Below are 20,730 nucleotides of genomic sequence, written 5' to 3' on the forward strand. Positions count from 1 at the left end.
AGGCATATTGGCAGTCCACCTTCTCCTCTCCATCTTTCAGAGTCCTGCAATCCTTTTTGTTGTGTTAAGTATAGAGTCTTTCAGATGGAAGAGAGAGGACCTGGCAAGAATGGGCTACTCCACTTTGGTGGAATTAGAACCCAATTTTATTTATTTTTGTTTTGCTTTTTCCATTCACACTTTTAATGGGCACCTTCAATAAGCGAACTCATTTATTTTAATCTTTGAATTTTTCTCTTTTCTTTGGTATTCTTCCACTCTGTTCTACCTTTTTCCCCTCCACACACTCATATGAAAAGGATTTGGGACTCTATTTCTGGCTGGAACCATGGAAGGCACAGAAGAGAAAAAGGAGGTTCCTGGTGTGCCACATACTCTTAAGACAGAGTGAAGGAATTTCACAGAGCTGAAGATCAAGCACCCGAGAAAGAAGTTTGCCCAGAAGATGTTTCGAAAGGCAAGAAGAAACTTATCCATGAAAAAACTAAGCACCATCACAAAGAATACAGGCAGATGTACAGGACTGAGATTTGAGTGACTAGGATGGTAACAAAAGCTGGCAACTACAATATATGTGTGGAACCCAAATTGGCATTTGTCATCAGGAAAGAGGCATCAATGGTGTGAGCCCAAAGGTTCAAAAGGTGCTACAGGTTCTTCACCTTCTGCAGAACTTCAATGGCACCTTCTTAAGTTCAACAAGGCTTCAATTAACATGCTGAGGATTGTGGAATCATATGTTGTATGGGGTACCCAAACCTTAAGTCAGTAAATGAACTGATTTACAAGCATGGTTATGGCAAAATCAACAAAAAGCAATAACACGTTGATTGTTCAATCTCTTTGGTAAATATGGCATCATCTGCACGGAGGATCTTATTCATGAGATCTATACTGTTGGAAAATGCTTCAAAGAAGCAAACAACATCCTGTGGCCCTTCAAATTGTCTTCTTCGTGAGGTGGAATGAAGAAAAAGACCACCCATTTTGTAGAAGGTGGAAATGCTGGCAACAGGGGAGACCAAATCAACAGCCTTATTAGAAGAGTGAACCATAGTATCTACCATGGTTGTATTTGTAATCTGGTTAGTTAATAAACAGCGACTGCTTTCAAATTGAAAAAAAAAAAGGATTTTGGGATTTCTTGGTCTGTTCCTCACATTTCTTAGTGTTTTTTCCACACACTTCCTATCCCAATTTCTTCTTTTATCTGTAATCTAGAATTTTCCATCCAGCTCTTTCAAACTAAGCTACTCTCTAGCTGGGTTCATTACAATATGAATATAAAGCATGAAGTTTATATATCAACAGTTATGCTTTTCATAATTGATATCTCAAATTGTTCCTTTTCATGAATACCTGTTTCGTTTCATGGAAGTGCTATCCTCTGATTATATGAATTACGTGCTTGAGGGAGAGAGTGGGAGCTACTATTGAGTCTGGCATTCTGCGGTGTTTTTAGTAAGAGGGTCTTAGAGAGAAAACCTGCTTGGTGATGTTTCCTGGGACCTGTGTTTCTGGGCATATCAACCATCAAAGGTCTAACACACACTGCTTCCTGGAGACAGATGCTACCTTCTCTCTCTCCATGCATTGTAGGGTCTAACAAAGAAGGTGTTATGTGCTCAATCCAAACCATCAATGCTCTTCCTGCAGAGCTCCAGTCAGTTTCCTTGTGGGCTGTCCCAGGGCATCTCTCCCAACAGGTCTGTATAATCTCTGTGGATAGAGCCCTTTCCCACTTTCCACAGTGACACTCTATCATATGCCTGGAAGGTACTGTGTTTCCCCAAAAATAAGACCTAGCCGAACAATCAGCTCTATGCATCTTTTGGAGCAAAAATTAATATAAGACCCGGTATTACATTATATTATATTATATTATATTATATTATATTATATTATATTATATTATATTATATTATATTATGTATATTATGTTAATTGCATTATATTAAAGACCCAGTTTTACATTATAGGAAAATAAGACTGGGTCATTTTTGTTCCAAAAGACGTATTAGAGCTGATGGTGCAGCTAGGTCTTATGTTCCGGGAAACATGGTATTTCTTTTCAGTCTGATCTCTTCAATGTTTTGCTCTTGAAACACATTCTCTGCTCCAATGAAGTTCCTTTCCTTTTCCATAAAGGAAAATCAGAGAAAAAGACAAGCTCGAGAAATTTAGGAACTTCCCTAAAGCGTTGTTTCCACTTTAATGCAGAGCTTTTTGGATGTGTATGAGTATGTGTGGGTGTTTGTGTAGATGTTATCGAATACATTCAGGTATTTACTCTTCCAACAAATATTCATTGACTGCCTGCTCTCGGTTGTTCTGGTGAAGCAGCTAGGGATGAAGCAGTGAGAAAAACAGAAATAGTCCACGGTCTCATGAACTTTAAACGTAAGTGCATTAAACTTCCAATCTACGACCCCAGGAAATATGCTTAGGATAGACTCTAGATATCTGAATGATCTTTTATCGGGTTGTGGTTTATTTGTTTCTTGTCAAAATTGGGGTGGTACGCTTTTTAGAGCTATTAAGCTACATTTTCCAGTCACTTGTGTGTTTTAACCTTCCAGATCAAGGTGCCCTAATATAATTGATTGCTCCTCAGATCCAACTGGAGACAGTAAAGAGAATGAAAAATAAGGAAGAAAACTACATCTCTGTAACACTAAGAAAGTGCTATGTCTCTCAATCACATTCAACCTATCATACATGACCGATTAGTTAGGAAGTATGACAGGCTAGTATGTGAAACACAAAGACATGCAAAAAGGAGTCTTATACACATCAGGGTTTTATTCTCATATGGCATAAAGTCAAGGGATGCTATGAGAGCTTCACAATAACATCAGGCGCCAGGCGACATCTTCCCTTCTTTTCCCACATTCCTAGCACGTGCCTTTGCCCCAGAGTTATAAAGTGGTTGCATTGCCTCCAGCATTATGACCTGTTTCATGCAAAAGGAAGTGGCAGGGCAAAAGCTAATGGATACACGCCATTCGGATCTCTGCCCCTTCCCTTTTAAGTATCTTATCACATACCCCACCCAAAATATTCTGCTTAAAGTCACTGGCCATAATTGCGTCACATTTCACCTTTGTGTGTTTGTGAAATTTGGAACAGTTGTTTACATGGGCATATTGCTGCCCTTGAACTACCTTTCAGAGACAACGTAATGTAATAAGAAGCAAATTAACGGGCATGCCCAGAGCACACACCCCTCAGGCAATATCAAGTAGCACACTGAATTCCCCAAGGGAGTGGCACAGCCTGCAGAGGTAGCTAATGATCCCTTTCTTGGAACATCAGGTTCTAATTGTGCTGGCAGCCTGTGGACGTACCCCTAGTTCCATGGGACATCACAGAGTGCAGGAGAGGAACGGCATGTTCTTTTTCTTTACAAAGGTACTTAAGCTGAAAGATGGAGTGATTTTTTTAAAAGATTGAAATATGGCATCAAAAAATATTTTTGCCAACTCAAGTATTTAGTAATTCTGAAGTCTAGGATGACATATCTTTAGCCTGTATATCAAGAAACTAGTTCACATTATAGAAGGAAGAATAAGGCTCCAGATTTAAGGTATAAGTGAGATATACCCTCATCTACCACAGAAGAAAGATAATAGATAAATGATGTCTAAAGTAGACAAATCATAGTCACTGATTATTAAATAATAATTGTCATCTAATATTTCATTTTACTTTGGTGCATTATTTTTTGGAACATATATTAGATGATCTGCTTATGATGTGTAATTTTTTTTACAGTTTTCTCATACTATTTTTGCATGTGAATCAAGGTAATGACTTTCTGACTGTTATACTTTAGAAGCTAGCTAGCTTATCTATATGAATTATTTGCTAAATAAAAAACAAACAAAAAGTAACCTAGTTGGTAACTGAGTCGAAGCAGTGAACAGGGCAATAGGCACCTTGAATGGAAATATTTTAACATTGAATACCAACACTAAGAGTGTTGCCTAGCTATATATTGTGTCCTAGTCTGAGAGGCTTTTTGAGAAGCTCCTCTGTGTTCCAGGAGCTGTAGGTTGATATCAGATGCCAAAATTCATCAGCTAACTTAAATTGTCAGCAGTGGCACTGAACACTGCTCAATAGAGCTCTTCTCTCTGCCCCATCTCTAGCAGCTCCTTTCACAGATGGTGGTATGAACATGCCGTTCCTCTCCTGCACTCTGTGATTACTATGGCCTTGAAGTATAGTTTGATATTAGGTAGCATGTTACCTCCAACTTTGTTCTTTCTCAATATTGCTGTGGCTATTCAAATGTGAATTTAGGATTATTTGTTGTAGTTCTGTAAAAAATGCTATTGGTGTTTTGATAAGGATTGCATTAAGTGTATCAATTGTTTTGGGTAGTGTGGACATTTTAACTCTGTTAATTCTTCCTTCCATTAGTTCAGTATATGCTTCCATTTATTTGTATCTTCTTCAATTTCCTCAATGTCTTATAATTTTCTGAATACAGGTATTTCACCTCTTTGGTTAAATTTATCCCTAGGTATTTTTTGATGCAATTGTAAATCGAATTGTTTTCTTTTTTTAAATTAAAGTTTATTGGGGTGGTGACAATTGTTAGTAAAGTTATGTAGATTTCAGGTGTACAATTCTGTATTACATCATCTATAAATCCCATTGAGTGTTCACCACCAGAGTCAGTTCTCCTTCCATCACCATATATTTGATCCCCTTTACCCTAATCTGCAACCCCCCTTACCCTCTGGTAACCACTAAACTATTGTCTGTGTCTATGAGTTTTTGGTTCTCATTTGTTTGTCTTGTTCTTTTGTTGTTTTTGGTTTATATACCACATATCAGTGAAATCATATGGTTTTCTACTTTTTCTGTCTGACTTATTTCACTTAGCATTATACTCTCAAGATCCCTTCATGTGGTCACGAATGCTCCTATGTCATCTTTTCTTACCGCCGAATAGTATTCCATTGTGTATATATATACCAATACTTCTTTATCCATTTATTTATCGAAGGACATTTTGGTTGTTTCCATGTCTTGGCCACCGTAAATAAAGCTGCAATGAACATTGGAGCACACGTGTCTTTATGAATAAATGTTTTCAGATTTTTTGGGGTAGATACTTAGGAGAGGGATTGCTGGGTCATATGGTAATTCTATTCGTAATTTTCTGAGGAACCTCCACACTGCCTTCCATAGCAGCTGCACCAGTCTGCATTCCCACCAACAGTGTATGAGGGTTCCTTTTTCTCCACAGCCTCTCCAACACTTGTTACTATTTCTCTTGTTGATGATAGCCATTCTAACTGGGGTGAGGTGATATCTCATTGTGGTTTTTATTTGCATTTCTCTGATGATTAGTGATGTTGAGCATTTTTTCATATGTCTATTTGCCATTTGTATGTCCTCTTTGGAGAAATGTCTGTTCCAGTCCTCTGCCCATTTTTCTATTGGGTTGTTTGGTTTTTTTGTTGTTGAGCTTCATTAGTTCCTTGTATAATTTGGATATTAGCCCCTCATCAGAGGCACTGTTTGCAAAAGTCTTCTCCCATTCAGTTGATTTTCTCTTTATTTTGTCAATGGTTTCTTTTGCTGTGCAGAAGCTTTTAAGTTTGATATAGACACATTCATTTATTTTAGCTTTTACTTTCCTTGCCTTTGGAGTCAAATTCATAAAATGCTCTTTGAACCCAAGGTCCATAAGTTTAGTACCTATGTTTTCTTCGATGCAGTTTATTGTGTCAGGTCTTATGCTTAAATCTTTGATCCATTTTGGATTAATTTTGGTACGTGGTGACAGATAGCAGTCCAGTTTCATTCTTTTGCACATGTTTGTTGTAGGTTTGTCATATATGGCCTTTATTATGGTGAGGTCATATATGGTCATATATGGCCTCAATAAAGGTCATATATGGCCTTTATTATGATGAGGTATGTTCCCTCTTTTTCCATTTTGCTGAGAGTTTGAATTGTTATATTAATATCAGACAAAATAAATTACAGAGTGAAAACTAATAGCAGGCATAAAGGGAACAGTCTCATAATAATTAAGGTGTCAATTCATGAAGAAAACATAGCAATTTAAATTTTTAAAGACCTAATACCAAAGCTTCAAAATGTATGTGGCATATGTGGAATCAAAAAATCTGAATAAATGAGCAAAGTAAACAGAAATAGTCTCAGAGATATAGAGGAAAAACTGATGGTTGCTAGAAGGGAGGGAGATGGAGATAAGAAAGAAGGGGGAGGGATTAGACAGCATAAATGGTAACTACAATATTGCCACAGGGAAATGAAAGACAGTTTGGGGAATATAATCAATAATTTTGTAAAGATTTTGTAGGGTGTCAGATGGGAACATGTCTTATTAGGGAGACCACTTCATGTTTGGTAGATGCTTGACCACTGCACTGTACACCTGAAGCTGAAGTTGAATAATAGTGTATGTCAACTATAATTTAATATATATAGTCATGGGATATCAAGTATAGCACAGGGAATAGAGTCAATGGAATTGTAATAGATATGTACGATGTCAGAGGGGCAATAGATTGACGGAGGGGGTTTATCACTTTGTGAAGGGTGAAACATCTAATTATTGCATTGTTTTGTACACCTGAAACTAATAAAAAAAGAAAAAAATACATGTGGTAAAGACTAATAAAATTTATAAAAGGAAAAAGACAAATCCACAATTATAGTCAGATATTTCAACAACTCTTTCTCAATCATTGATAGAATAGAAAGAAAAAAAGAAGGGTGGATAATTGAACAAACTATTGACTAATTTGATCCAATTGACAGGTATTGAACATTCCACTCTATAACAGACATTCTTTTTAATTGCATATAGGACACTTACCAATCAAAGAAATCAAACTTTTTTATTAGTTTCAGGTTTAGAAAACAATGTAATAGTTAGACATTTAAATCCCTTGTAAAGTGATAACCCACCCCCAAGCTACTACCTCTCTGACAATTTATATAGCTGTTACAATACCATTGACTATCTTCCCTATGTTGTACTCCACATCCTGTGATTATATATATATATATATATATATATATATATATATATATATATATATATGTATATATATACCTATATATTTAGTTGACATTCAGTATTATTCTAATTCAGCTTCAGGTGTCTCGCGCATTGGACACAGTCTATGAAGTAATCCCCCTGATAAGTCCAGTGCCCATCTGGCACCTTACATGATCCTTACAACATTGTTAATTATATTCCCCACACTGTATTAACTGCCAATTTGTATTTCTTAATACCTTCACCTTTTTCATCCTGCCCCCAACCCCATTCCCTTCTATCACCGTGATAGATCTAGTACCTATCTGGCACCATTCATAGTTATTACAATATTATTGACTATATTCCTTATGCTACACCCTACATCCCCATGACTACTGTGTAACAACAAATTTGTACTCCTTAATCCCTTCCCCTTTCACCCAACTTTAATGCCATCCCATCTTAAAGAAGTCCCTCTAAGATTTCTTGTAATACCTGTTTGGTGGTGATGAACTCCTTTAGCTTTTTCTTGTCTGGGAAGTTCTTTATCTGTCCAATTCTAAATGATAGCTTTGCTAGGTAGAGTAATCTTGGTTGTAGGTCCTCGTTTTTCATCACTTTGAATATTTCCTGCCACTCCCTTCTTGCCTACAAAATTTCTGTTGAGAAATCAGCTGCCAATCTTATGGGGGCTCCCTTGTAGGTAACTAATTGCATTTCTCTTGCTGCTTTTAAGATTCTCTCTTTGTCTTTAACATTTGGCATTTTAATTATGATGTGTCTTGGTGTTGGCCCCTTTGGGTTTTTCTTGTTTGGGACTCTCTGTGCTACCTGGGCTTGTATATCTACTTCCTTTTCCAGGTTAGGGAAGTTTTCTGTCATTTTTTCAAATAGGTTTCCAATTCCTTGCTCTCTCTCTCTCTTCTCCTCCTGGTACCCCAATAAAGTGAATGTTGGTATGCTTGATATTGTCCCAGAGGCTACTTAAACTCTCCTCAATTTTTTGGATTCTTTTTTCTTTTTGCTATTCTGGTTGGGTGTTTTCTACTATCTTATCTTCTACATCACTGGTTGGATCCTCTGCTTCATCTAATCTACTGTTGATTCCCTGTAATATAGTCTTCATTTCTGTTATTGTATTCTTTATTTCTGACGTTATTTTTCATGGTTTCCACCTCCATTTTTATGCTTCTTATTTCTCTATTGTTGAAGTTCTCCCTGAGATCAGTGAGCATTCCTATAACCAGTGTTTGGAACTCTGCATCTGATAGATTGCTTATCTCTGCTTCGCTTAGATTTTTTTCTAGAGCTTTGTTTTGTTCTTTTATTTGGGACATGTTTCTTCGTCTCCCCATTTTGGCTGCTTCCCTGTGTTGGTTTCTAAGTATTAGGTGGGGCTGCTATGCCTTCTGGTCTTAGTAGAGTTACCTACTGTAGTGTGTGCTGTGGGGTTTAGTGGCAGAGTCTTTCTTGTCACCTGAGCTATGCACTCCAGGTGTGTCCCTTGTCTCGGTGTGTGTGCCCTCCTCTTGTAGTTGAGCTTTGGTTGATAACTGCACATCAATAGGAGGGACTGACCCTTGGGCTCACTCTTGTGAGTTCTGGCCTTGGCTACAATGGAAGAGTTGTTGGGCAGAGGCTGATCCTACGGAGCAGGATCTGCTTCAGCAGGACTCTGGTGCCTGCCCAATCTGCCCCTTGAGTGTGTTGTAGTTGGAGGCGGCTGGGTGATGCTCCAGCTCATTTTGAATCTGACCACTGGGGGCGCCAGCCATAGGACCACCTTGGAAGGGATCCGTTGTAGATCAAGTGAGCCACAGCCCGTGCCCCACCTGGGGCCACCTGGCAGGAGCCACAAAGAAATCTGCAGATGGCTGCTGCCTGTTTTGAAAGCACCTTGAGAGGCCAAGCCACAAACCAAGGCCCACTGCTGCTAGTGCAGGCTTAGGGGTGCTCAGCCAAAGGTACAGGACTCAAGCCGGATGTTGCTCGTCTGGGTTTTGTGAACCTTTGAGCCACCCTAGGAAAGTCTGGCAGCTTGAGCCAAGGCAGGTGGTCTGCACGAAAAGCCTGGAAGTGGCCTGGGTATGCCTGGAAGTTGGGCGGGGCTGGGTTTTGAATCGCCAGGGTGTGGCAAACAGGAGTGGCCACCTGTGTCTGCATGCTGAGAAGGGGGAGGGCTCAGCAAAGAAACAATGGCCTCCACCAGCTCCTCTGTCCAGGAGAAAGCCATCTCTCCAGCTCCTGTCCTAAGCCAAACAACTCCATTCCCCACCATTTGTCCCTGCTGCCTTTCCAGCTGCTTCACCAGCACCAGAGCTCAGAATGAGTGATTCTGTTGGTGGATTAGTATGCATGCAATCCCTTTAAGAGGAGTGCCTGAAAGGTCAGCCACACTCAGTCTCAGTCACAATCTCCGCTGGTTTTCACAACCAGAAATTATGGGGACTTTTCTCCCCAGCACTGGAACCCTGGGCTGGGGTGGGGTTGGGGCCTCTTGGGGCCTCCTCTGGGAAGTGGGGAGGGGCCCTCCACAGCTGAAATATCCCTCCCAATCTTTAATGGTCACCTAGTGGTGTGGGACCACCTCGTTCTGCATCTCTGTGCTTCCTAGTACCAGTCTGGAGGTAGCTTCTTCTGCACGTCCTTAGTTTAAAGGCTTCAGTTCAGCTTGATTTTAGGCAATTCTCAATAATGGTTGTTTTGTAGACTAGTTGTAATTTTGATGTGGTTGTGAGAGAAGGTAAGCACAGCATTTACATACTGCGCCATCTTGGTTGTCTGTCCCTCAAACACTGTTTTTTTAAAGATAAATAAAATTAATATAAGCTAGCCAAAATGATCCAAGAAAAAAAGAGAATGATACAGATTGCCAATATCCAGAATGAAAGAGGAAACATCATGAGAAATCCTATAGGGATTAAAAATATAATGGGATTATAATTAACAACTTTATGCCAATAAATTTAATAACTTAGATGAAGTAGCCAATGTCTTGAAAAACACTAATACTACTCTAGATTGGAAAAGAAGAAATAAAAAACCAGCAATGTAATAGAACATTTTAATAGTCCAAAAAAGAAAAGCAATATGCTCATATCAGAAGCAGAAAAAAATTTTTCAACAAAATTTTTTATCCAATCATAAAAATGCTCAGCAAACTGAAAAAAGATGGAAACTTCCCCAGTATGAAAAAGGACAACTATGAAGAACCTACAGCTAATATTTTACTGATGGTAAAGACTGAATGCTTTCTCCCTAATTTTGGCAAAAAGGCAAAGATGTCTGTTCTCATCAGAGTTGTACTGTATATTCTTACCAGTACATTAAGGGCAAAGAAAATAAATACAAGGTATCCACTTTGAAAAAGAAGAAAACTCTTTATATTCACAGGCAATATGTACATTCATGCAGAAAAGTCTGAGATATACATAAAAGCTTGCAGAACTAAAAAAGTGAATTCAACAAAGTTTCAATATAAAGGTCAATATACAAAAATCAACTCTATTTCTGTATGCAATCAACAAACAATTGAAAGTAAGAGGGTAAAAGGGATCAAATATATGGTGATGGAAGGAGAACTGACTCTGGGTGGTGAACACACAATGGGATTTATAGATGATGGAATACAGAATTGTACACTTGAAACCTACATAACTTCACTAACAAATGTCACTCCAATAAACTTTAATAAAAAAAAGAAAATAATTAAAACCTAAGTGAATGGATACATAAACCATGCTCATGGTTTGAAATATTATCATGTCAGTTTTCCCCAAACTGATCTATGGATTTAATGCAATCCCAATCAAAGTCTCAGCAGCCTCTTTGTAAAATTTCACTAGCTGATTCTAAAACTTATATGGAAATACAAATGAATTAAAATTGCCAAAAATACTTTATAAAAGAACATAGAAGACTTACATAACCTGAATATAAGAATTCTTGTAAAGCCATAATAATTAGGACACCTAATGTTGGCATAATGATAGATATATGTATCCAAATAGAAAGTCCAGAAATAGACCCAGACACTCAGTAGTGAAAAGGTAGCATTTTCAACATATAGTTCTGGGACAGTTGGCTAGCCATAGTGGAAAAGGAAATATGATTCTTGACCATTACTTCACATCACATACAATTTTAACTGAAAAATTGAACATAAACTTAAATGTAAGACGTAAAACAATTAAACTTCTTTCTACAATTTTTCTTCTGCAACATAGAAAAAAATCTATGTGACCTTAGACTCAACAAAGATTTCTTAAACATGATACCAAAAGCAGAAATTATAAAATAAAGATCAATAAATTGGATTTTATCAGAATAGAAAAAGTTTACTCTTTAAAAGACATTGCTAAGTCGGTGAGAAGGAAAAATATTTGCAAATTTTATATACAACAAAGTTCTTATGCCTAGAACATACAAAGGACTCTTACACTTTAACAATAATCAGCAAGAATCCAAATCAAAATGTGGGCAAAAGATTTGAACTGACACTTCTCCTAAGAAGATTTATGCTGGCAAATAGTACATGAAAAAAAAAATGTTCAACATTTTTAGTTATTTGGGGAATGCCTATTAAAATCACAATGAGCTACCACTACACACTAACCAAAATAGCTAAAAATTTTAAAACTGATCATTCCAAGTTTTGTTAAGGACATGGAGAAAAAGGGATTCTTATAAACTGCCGATAAAACTGTAAAATGGTATAACCATTTTGAAAACAATTTGGCCACTTCTTAATAAGTAAAATATATACTTACCCTATGACTCTGCCATTCCACTCCTAGCTGTCTATCCAGGAGTAATGAAAGCATGTGTCTGCCCACAAAAAGACTTTTACACAAATGATCATAGCAGATTTACTTGTAGTAGCTAATATCTGGAAAACAATAAAAATTATAAACAAATTTTTGTATATCCATGAATTCAAACCTCAGCAATGAAAGAAAATGAACTGTTACTATATGCAACAACATGGATGAATATCAAAATAATTACATGGGGAAAGAAGATAGGCTTAAAAAAAAGAATACATAGTGTATGATTTCATTTATATGATATTTTAGAAATTGCAAACCAATCTTTAGAGATAGATGTCAGACCATTGGTTGTCTGAGAAGTTTGGAGGAAGGGGGAAAAATGGATTTCCAAGCAGCACCAGGAATGTTTGAAGATGAAAGATGTAGGCATTATTTTGATTGTGGCGATGGTGTCACAGATGCTTACATCTGTCAGACTCACGAAATCAAACACTTTAAATACTACAATTTAATACACATCAGTCATATCTCAACAAATCAGTAGAAGTAAAGGAAAAAATTAAATCTCACAAAGAAAATCTCTAAGATCCTGTGGATTCCAGTCATAATCCAGAGAGCCATTAAAAAAAGTTTTTAACACAATTAAAGTTTACTTTGACAGTCTGCCTCAAACCTCATCCCATTCCAAGGAAACCACTAGTGTTAAAATGATGTGCATCCTTTTACCCCTTTTAGTCAATCCCTTTACAGACATACGTACACACAAAACTTTTTTACACAAATTAGAACCATTCCTGTACCAATTGTTCTACAAGATTGCTTTTTTTCACTCAAAATTATGTATAGAAAGACAAAATTGCTGCATTCATTTTAGCAGATGCATAGTATTAAATCATGTAGATACATTTCATTTAATATCCTATTGACAGACTCAAAAGAATTTGAAAACATCTTTGCACATACATCTTTGATCATTGATTTATTTATTTTAAAAAGGCTCTTTTAATATCTATTATCAAAAAAAGTATTAATGTTCATTCAACAAACAATTACGTAGGTACTTCTCTGCCCAGTACTGATAAACAGAGAAGAATCATATGTAGACAGTGTCCTGAAGGACATCTCATTTTAGAGGAAGGGGCCGACAGATGAACACACTGTCACAATGCAATAAAATAAACACTGATAAAACCAACCCCAGGGGCTGTGACAAAACAGGTAGAAGTACTCAGCCTTGGGGGACCAGAATAAATTACTCTTGTACCTGTCCTTTCTCTCCAAATTACTATACCATTCTTGTACTTTCCTTTCTGTCTTTCACATTTCCCTAAGGCATACCTAGTCTAAGACTCGGAGCAGTGGAGCCTCAATTAGAGCTGCTGGCCAATGGACAGAAGTTACGTTTGGCACAATATCCTACATCCTTCTGGTCCACTGGCTGAGCCCAACCCCACCCAGAGAGGACAATAAAGACCTGAGTTCAGAGTCACGCTGAATAGAGAGTTCTGGACTCCATAGAACCCACTGCCAGTCTGCTGTATTTCAAGAGCCATGAAGTCCCTATTACTCACTCTTGCAATTTTTTTGCTCCTGGCCCAGTTGGTCTCAGGTAAATAGAATCTTGGGGAAGAAGAAACACGAACCTAGAACAGGGTCCTGCACATGGAGTCCCTTTTATCAGACTGGCTATGGGCGTGGGGGCAGGGCTCTCACTGGGAGGGGGCCGAGGTTTGCCTTCCTTCTTCAAAACACCTCTGATCTAAGAGACCTCAAGGCTCTCACAGTAGAGCAGTGTCTATAATAGGAGCTGAGGGAGGACAATGAGAAGCCAAGGACAGAGATGACCCTGACATCCCCAACTTCCCTCGGTCCTATCTCTTAGGGCCAGTTCAGTCCAGCCCTGCCTCATTTCACTTTGTATGGCACCAGGTATTACCTACTGAAGCAGCAATTCTATACTACTACTTCTCCCAATTTCTTGGTCTTACAGACAAGGGAACCCCCTACACACACACTGTTTTTTTCCTTGGATGTGGTGAACCAAACAGGAAAGGCTATTTCTAAATATCTGTAGGCCTAAGGTGGAAAAGGGAAGGAAACGATTCTGGGTGAGCACTGGGAAAAGATTCAGAGCAGCTGGAAGTCCTACGTCATATCTCAGCCCTACTTCTGTAAACATTCCTTTTTTAAGATTAATTCTTTAGTTTATGAAATTAAGACAGGAACATTGCAAGTACTTGGGAAATAGAAACATTGGCTACAATTTTCTTACCACTTATGTTTTCTAAGTTTTGACCAAGTTACATGCATGTTTCTAAATTGATTTTTTAATTTAAAATTTTATCAGAAAAAAATGCAGATCTTTAAATACTCCTTGAAAATACAATTTTCAATAGATGCTTATTATTATATTTTTGTACCGGTATTTACTTGGAAGGACCTCTATTGTGTCATTTAAATTATTTTTCCCAATATGTCAGTATTATAAATAGTGTTATAATCTAGTTCATAAATCATTGTGCAATTTGTGATCTACAAGCAAATTTTAGAAGCTCTACTTCCAGGTTACAGCATATTATTTCTTTTAAGGGACTTGCCAGGTATGTTCAAATGTTTATTTTCAGTTTATTACTGTTTTCTTACTAATTTGTTTGTTTTACCTGATAAGTATATTAACTTTGATATTTGATATTACTGTAAATATTGTGTGCTGGATTTTAATACCTTTATTGATATATAAATTCATATCTATATCAAAAGGTGGTACTTTTTAAGGGAACTGGCATACATTTTGAAATGGTTACTCTTAGTATATTGGTGCTTTCTTATTATGTATGTTTTGGTTGGATAAAAAAATAAATGGCACAACAGAGCAAAGTGAGGAAGAGCTGAAATATCTCTTTGAGGCCTTCTATGTGTTAAACCATGTGATGGGAGATGTTATATATGTATATAACGTACATATATACATAGGCACACCCTGCAGAATTCCTCTCTGATATAGCCTGTCTAAAATGCCTCTTGTGTATTTTATTCCTAAAATTACAAAAAAGTACACATGTCTCAATGTCACATATATAATCATTGTTTATATAGAGAGTTTATAGGTACTTGTCTATAGCTTAACATGACATTTTGAATAATGCAATATGTAAGGCAAGCATAGAGTTATATTACAATTTGCAAGATCTCGGAAACATGGAAAGACATTTTGAAAATCCTACCAAGTGTCAACAAAAGCCATGTGTGTTTTGAATGATGTGAGCAGCATTGCAACAATGATTTATTTAAGCATTTCACATTTTAAAAGGATAACTTGTGAGTACTATTTAGATGTTTTAAGTGTGTTGTTGGTTATATTTTAGGAAATTAGTCGGGGATTTTGTGTTGATACAGTTTTTTTTTTCCCATTTTAAAAAGTGAGAAATAGGATTTTGGTGAAAGTTTGCATAAAGAATTCTGATTTCAGGAATGGTAAGTCCACACACATATCCATATATCTTTATATTTATATATACATAAAATCTCATTTATTCCACACAGGTAGTTTTTACTATTCAGACAAACATATCAAAGCAACTGGTAAAGACTTGAATAATCAATGCTCCAAAACTTGCTGTTTTTAATTTATTTTGATAAATATCTTTGGCTTACTGATCTACATAATTCCTTTATGCAGGAAGTTGGTTTTTGAGAAGGTGTGAAAACAAAACTGGATATTGCAGGAAGAAGTGCAGAAATGGAGAGTTTCGGAAATATTTTCCTGCATGGAAATGTGGCAAAAATAAGGTGTGCTGTGTTCTGGAAGCCAACATTAAACCCTTAAGTTCCAGTAATAAAATCTCTATGACAACTGTTAAGAAGCAACAACTATCAACTACTGAGAAACTAAAAACTATAGTTATGGTGACCACTGCTTCTATTGTTTAAACATTCCAGCCTCTGTTGCCTGACATAGGATTCCTGGTTCATTAAAGCAAAGGGGTTATTCTGGGGTCAGTCTTCTCTCAATAACCTCCTTCCTACTGTCTCTACACTCCACAGTCTTTGGAAGGGCATCACATCTCCATAGCGCCAGTTCCAGGGTAACGATGCAAACAAGATAGCCAGGCACAGGTGAGGGTTAGTCCTTAACACCCATTAGTGACTGCTGGACAGAATTAGTGTCATCACTGAAGACAATTTCCAGCCCACAGGCCTATAATCTAACTGTAGCCATGATGATCAGACTTTATTTTGCATCAAAACATTTTTAGGGACTGCTAAAACAGAGATTACTGGTTCTCACTTCTGTTTCTGATTCCGTGATAGAGACAGAGAATCAGCATTACTCACAAGCTCCCAGGTGATCCTGATATTGCTAGTGAAAGAAACACACATTGAGAACCACTGGCCTACAAAAGAGAATGATTGAAGGCCTCCTCCTACAGATAAGCATTCCCTACATATTTTTGAAGTGGTTAGTGAGATCAGAGCATTCCTACAGAGTGCCTTGGTATTCATTTTCTTGTTGGCTTTCCTATGTCAACCTTAGGATATAGGTATGGTGACCTCACTTCAGAGAAGAGAGATATTGATTTGTAGCCAATAGAACTGAGACAGACTTAATTGACTATTAAGAGCGCTCTGTCAGTGCACTGTGATATTATCCAGTTCTCTTCCCTACCTGGAAATCTACATTCATATAAATTGCCAACTTAGACAGCTTAGAAGGGAGACCAAGAGCTCTGGAGTGTTAACTAAATACTGAGATAGGCACTCATGGTTAGCCACAGGACTTTTCCTTTAAGAGCTCTGTCCACACAAATCAGAGAAGGCAATCATAAGAAAATATCACCTTCATTTATTCTATCTTCCCCAGGAGACAGGCCTCTGACTCCTTCAAGAAGCACATCTATGACCTGTAATTATCTAGCAGAACAGATTTGAGGGGTGGGTAGACCAGACGAGTAGGACTTCATTGACTTTTATACTCATGGCTATCACTGTAGGTATAACTGGTGAACTCTCACAGGAAGGTGAGAGGACAGAGGTGGGTCACTTCAGCAGACGAGGATAGTAAAAAAAAAATCATGAGCTTTAGAGTCAGACATATACGAGGTCCCACCATGTATTATTCAGTCTTGGACTTTTGGACTTTGAACAATTGGTTTCCCATCTTTGAGCCTATGTTTCTGAACTAGAAGAATATAGAAAATATTTACTGCCACTCAGGCTACTTTGAAAGTTGCTAGAGTAGTATATTCAAATTTACTCACGTAGGGACTTAGCTAGCAGGTTGCTGATTCCTGGATGAAGAGTAGAAAGGCACATTTCACGAGAGCCCTGCCCCCTGGGACGTGGCTGCTCTACAAGGGTAACGGTGATTATAACCCGTGTTTCACTTGGGGGAACCTCATGCAGAGAACAATGTAAGAGAAGTTAGGATTACAGGATCTCTTTGAACAGCCAGATGGAGTTATACAGGCTCCTTGGTAGAACTCACTGTGCTTTCTTCTCACTGATCACCTTGATCACTACCTTGAAAACATCTCAGGGCTATGAGCACTGTAATTACAAATAAGGAATATAATCTTAATGCCGCAGCCTGAAACTTTACCCTCCTGTCTTCTTGTCTCCTTCATCCCATGCTTGAACTGAGGTGGCAAATAAACTTTCCTTATTTGGGGGTTTGAGGGTGAAAAGGGACCTTCATTGCATGCGAACCCACATGGGCCAAGCACATTGATGCACAATCACATTAAACAAAAGCATATGATAACACAGTTAAAGCCCAGGACTGGAGCAAAGCACATCTAGGTTCTCCCTTTACTACCTTTACTTAACACATGGTTTCTACCAAAATTTCTTCATGGAAAGACAAGGATTATCACACATCTACCTCCTAAATAAGTCTCAAAATTAAAATATGTCACATTAAACACCAAGCACAGTCTCTGACACCTATGAAACGCTAAGTTTGTGGGCTTTAAAAGGGTATATGAAGTATAGGTTATTATCATTTAAAATATGAAAAATCTGAATTTAATGGGTAGAGGGAGAAGACTCTTGAATAAGAACAGACAACAGGCAATTTTGTCTGCTCCCAAGGCTAGATATCACTAACCCATTTCGTGCTAATCTTGAAGATATCTTCAAAGCTGACTTCTAAGTTATTAATTTTTCATCTTGCATAGCCATACAGTCCTCAAGAATGAGTTCTCTATGCACATCCATCTGTATGCAGTCAGGCTCCAATGTCCTTAAATAAATCTTTACTTTAAATTAAATGAGAATGTAATTTCAGTGCTCATTGCTATTTGACTCTAATATGATACTCTAAAGTTTGATTCCAAACCTTGTGGTAACCATAAAGATAAAAATCTATAGCAGGAAAGAAAACTCATAGACACAGACAATAGTTTAGTGGTTACCAGAGGGTAAGGGGGTGGGGCGTGGATGATGAGGGTAAGGGGGATCAAATATATGGTGATGGAAGGAGAACTGACTCTGGGTGGTGAACACACAATGGGATTTATAGATGATGTAATACAGAATTGTACACCTGAAATCTATGTAAATTTACTAACAATTGTCACCCCAATAAATTTAATTTTAAAAAAATCTATAGCAGAAAAATATACAAAATGTACAGAGTAAGAAATCAAAGCATACCATTACAGAAACCATCAAATCTCAAAAGAAGACAGCAAGAGAGGAAGAAAGGAACCAAGGATCTGCAAAATACCCAGAAAGCGATTAACCAAAAGAAAATGACATCCCTACTTATCAATAATTATTCAGCCTTAAAACAGGAGGAAATCCTGCAATTTGCAACAATATAGGTGAAAATGGAGGCCATTATGCTAAGTGAACTAAGCCAGACACAGAAAGGGAAGTATCACATGATCTCACTTATATTGAGAATCACTTATCTGTGGAATCTAAAAAAATATTTGAAATCACAGTAACAGAGATTAGATTGGTGGTTACTCAGAAGGTGAAAGTGGAGGAAAAGGGAAGATACTGATCAAAGGGTACAAACATTCAGTTGTAAGATTAATATAATAACTGGACCTAATGTACAGCATGATGACAATAGTTAATATTAAGATAGTTTATACTTGAAATTTGCTAATAAAATAGATCTTGAGTGTTCTCACCACACACATAAAATTGTAACTACCATATTTCCACAAAAGTAATACCTAGGCAGACAATCAACTCTAATGTGTCTTTTGGAGCAAAAATCAATATAAGACCAGGTATTATATTATATTATATTATTTTATACTATATTATATTATATAACCGGTCTTACATTATAGTAAAATGAGACCAGGTCTTATATTAATTTTTGCTCCAAAAGACACAAGAGCTGATTGTCCAACTAGGCCTTATTTTCGGGGAAACATGGTATGTGAAGAGATGGCTATGATAATTAGTTTGATTTTGGTAATAATTTCACAATGTATACATATATCAAAACATCATGCTGTATACCTTAAATATATGCAATGTTTATCAATCATACCTCAATAAAAGTGAAAAATAAAATATTCTGAACTAAATTATATCAGAGATATAACATATCAACTGAACAGTTCTTAAAGGGAAATTTTTTGCCATCCAATCTATACATTTAAAAAGGAGATAAATTGAAAATAAATTATTAGATGTTCATATTGAAACAGTAGAAAAAGATTAGCACATCAAACTCAAATACCACAAATAAGATAAATAGTAAAGAAAAAGAGAAGAAATCCATAAAACACAAAACAATGCACAAAGAAGTTAATTCAGAATGGCCAATAGACATGCAAGACAAGTATATAAAACTACATGAATATATGGTCTATATTAGACTAAACTATAAATTACATAATATTCCTTAGGTCACTCTGTCTTGCTACAATGTCACCAAAGAAAAACAGATCTGCAATCAAAAGTACACAAAATCCAATCTGTTATTACCTGTTCCTGGCCAAATGCTCTATCCCATTACATTTTATGATATAAACTGTTTCATAAGGAGTTAGTAAATTCTAAGCCATAAATGTATGTGATGAAACATTTTCAAATATAATGGAATGAAATAAAACAAGAAGTAAAAATCTGTAGAAATATCCCCCAAAGGAAACATTTTCTGAAGTTTGCTATTTCAATAGTTCTCTTCATATCCAAATGGTAACCCCATTTCTTTATTTACGAAGTGGAAATTTTATCTAGAACCCCTTGATTTGACTTGCTAGGTTTTAACTTTCTTACTACATCCCCACACCCCCTATTCTTCTTCCCACTTTGTGTTAGTAATATTATTCTTTAGTTCTCTCATCAGTTGGCTTTATAATATGACCCATATTTCTCTAGTAATAACTTTTGCCTGAAGTGCTATGTTGTTTAATGTTAAAAGTAGATCAGTTTCCTTTAGTTGGTATTAGCATGTTATATCTTTTACCATCTTTTCACTTTCGATCTTTCTCTGTGTTTTATCTTTACATATATCTGTTGTAAACATCATCTAAATTTTCATCCAGTCTGACTATTAGCTACAAAGTAAATCCATGAGTTTTCCTTATTTCTGAATAATACATGGAACATGGAATTCCTCAATTCTACTCAACTCTCATAATCTATTTCCTGCTTTCAGAATTTTGAGCATGCTTTAAGTGTGTTTTTAAAAATCACAAAAACATTTTTATTTAATCCTGATAGTTCTTAATTTGATTTATCCAATTTTATCACATTCCTTATTTCTTTTTCACCACAGAAAAATATAGTCATTTTTTTCAACTGATGTATGTCCTTTAGAATTTCCTTTCGTCTTTTCAAGAGATCTGCTGATGTCTATAGCTCTGGAAATTTTTCTTATTGAAAAGTATCTGAACAGGCTGTATTTATGTTTTATTCTTAATATATATTTTGATAGGTATGGATTTTCAGGTTGCG

General features: G+C 36.6%; 1 pseudogene across 1 annotated transcript in view; it reads left to right on the plus strand.

Annotated features, from left to right (window-relative positions):
- The first annotated feature begins 316 nt into the window (after positions 1-316).
- The window catches only part of LOC308490965 (large ribosomal subunit protein uL30-like), a 62,526-nt pseudogene continuing 42,112 nt past the window's right edge, over positions 317-20,730 (plus strand). Inside the window, exon 1 of the transcript in view lies at positions 317-1,085. The product of the transcript in view is annotated as a large ribosomal subunit protein uL30-like (transcript). The remainder of the gene's footprint in view (positions 1,086-20,730) is intronic.

Source organism: Rhinolophus hipposideros (assembly GCF_964194185.1).
Source record: "Rhinolophus hipposideros genome assembly, chromosome: 22".
Classification (NCBI taxonomy): Eukaryota; Metazoa; Chordata; class Mammalia; order Chiroptera; family Rhinolophidae; genus Rhinolophus; species Rhinolophus hipposideros.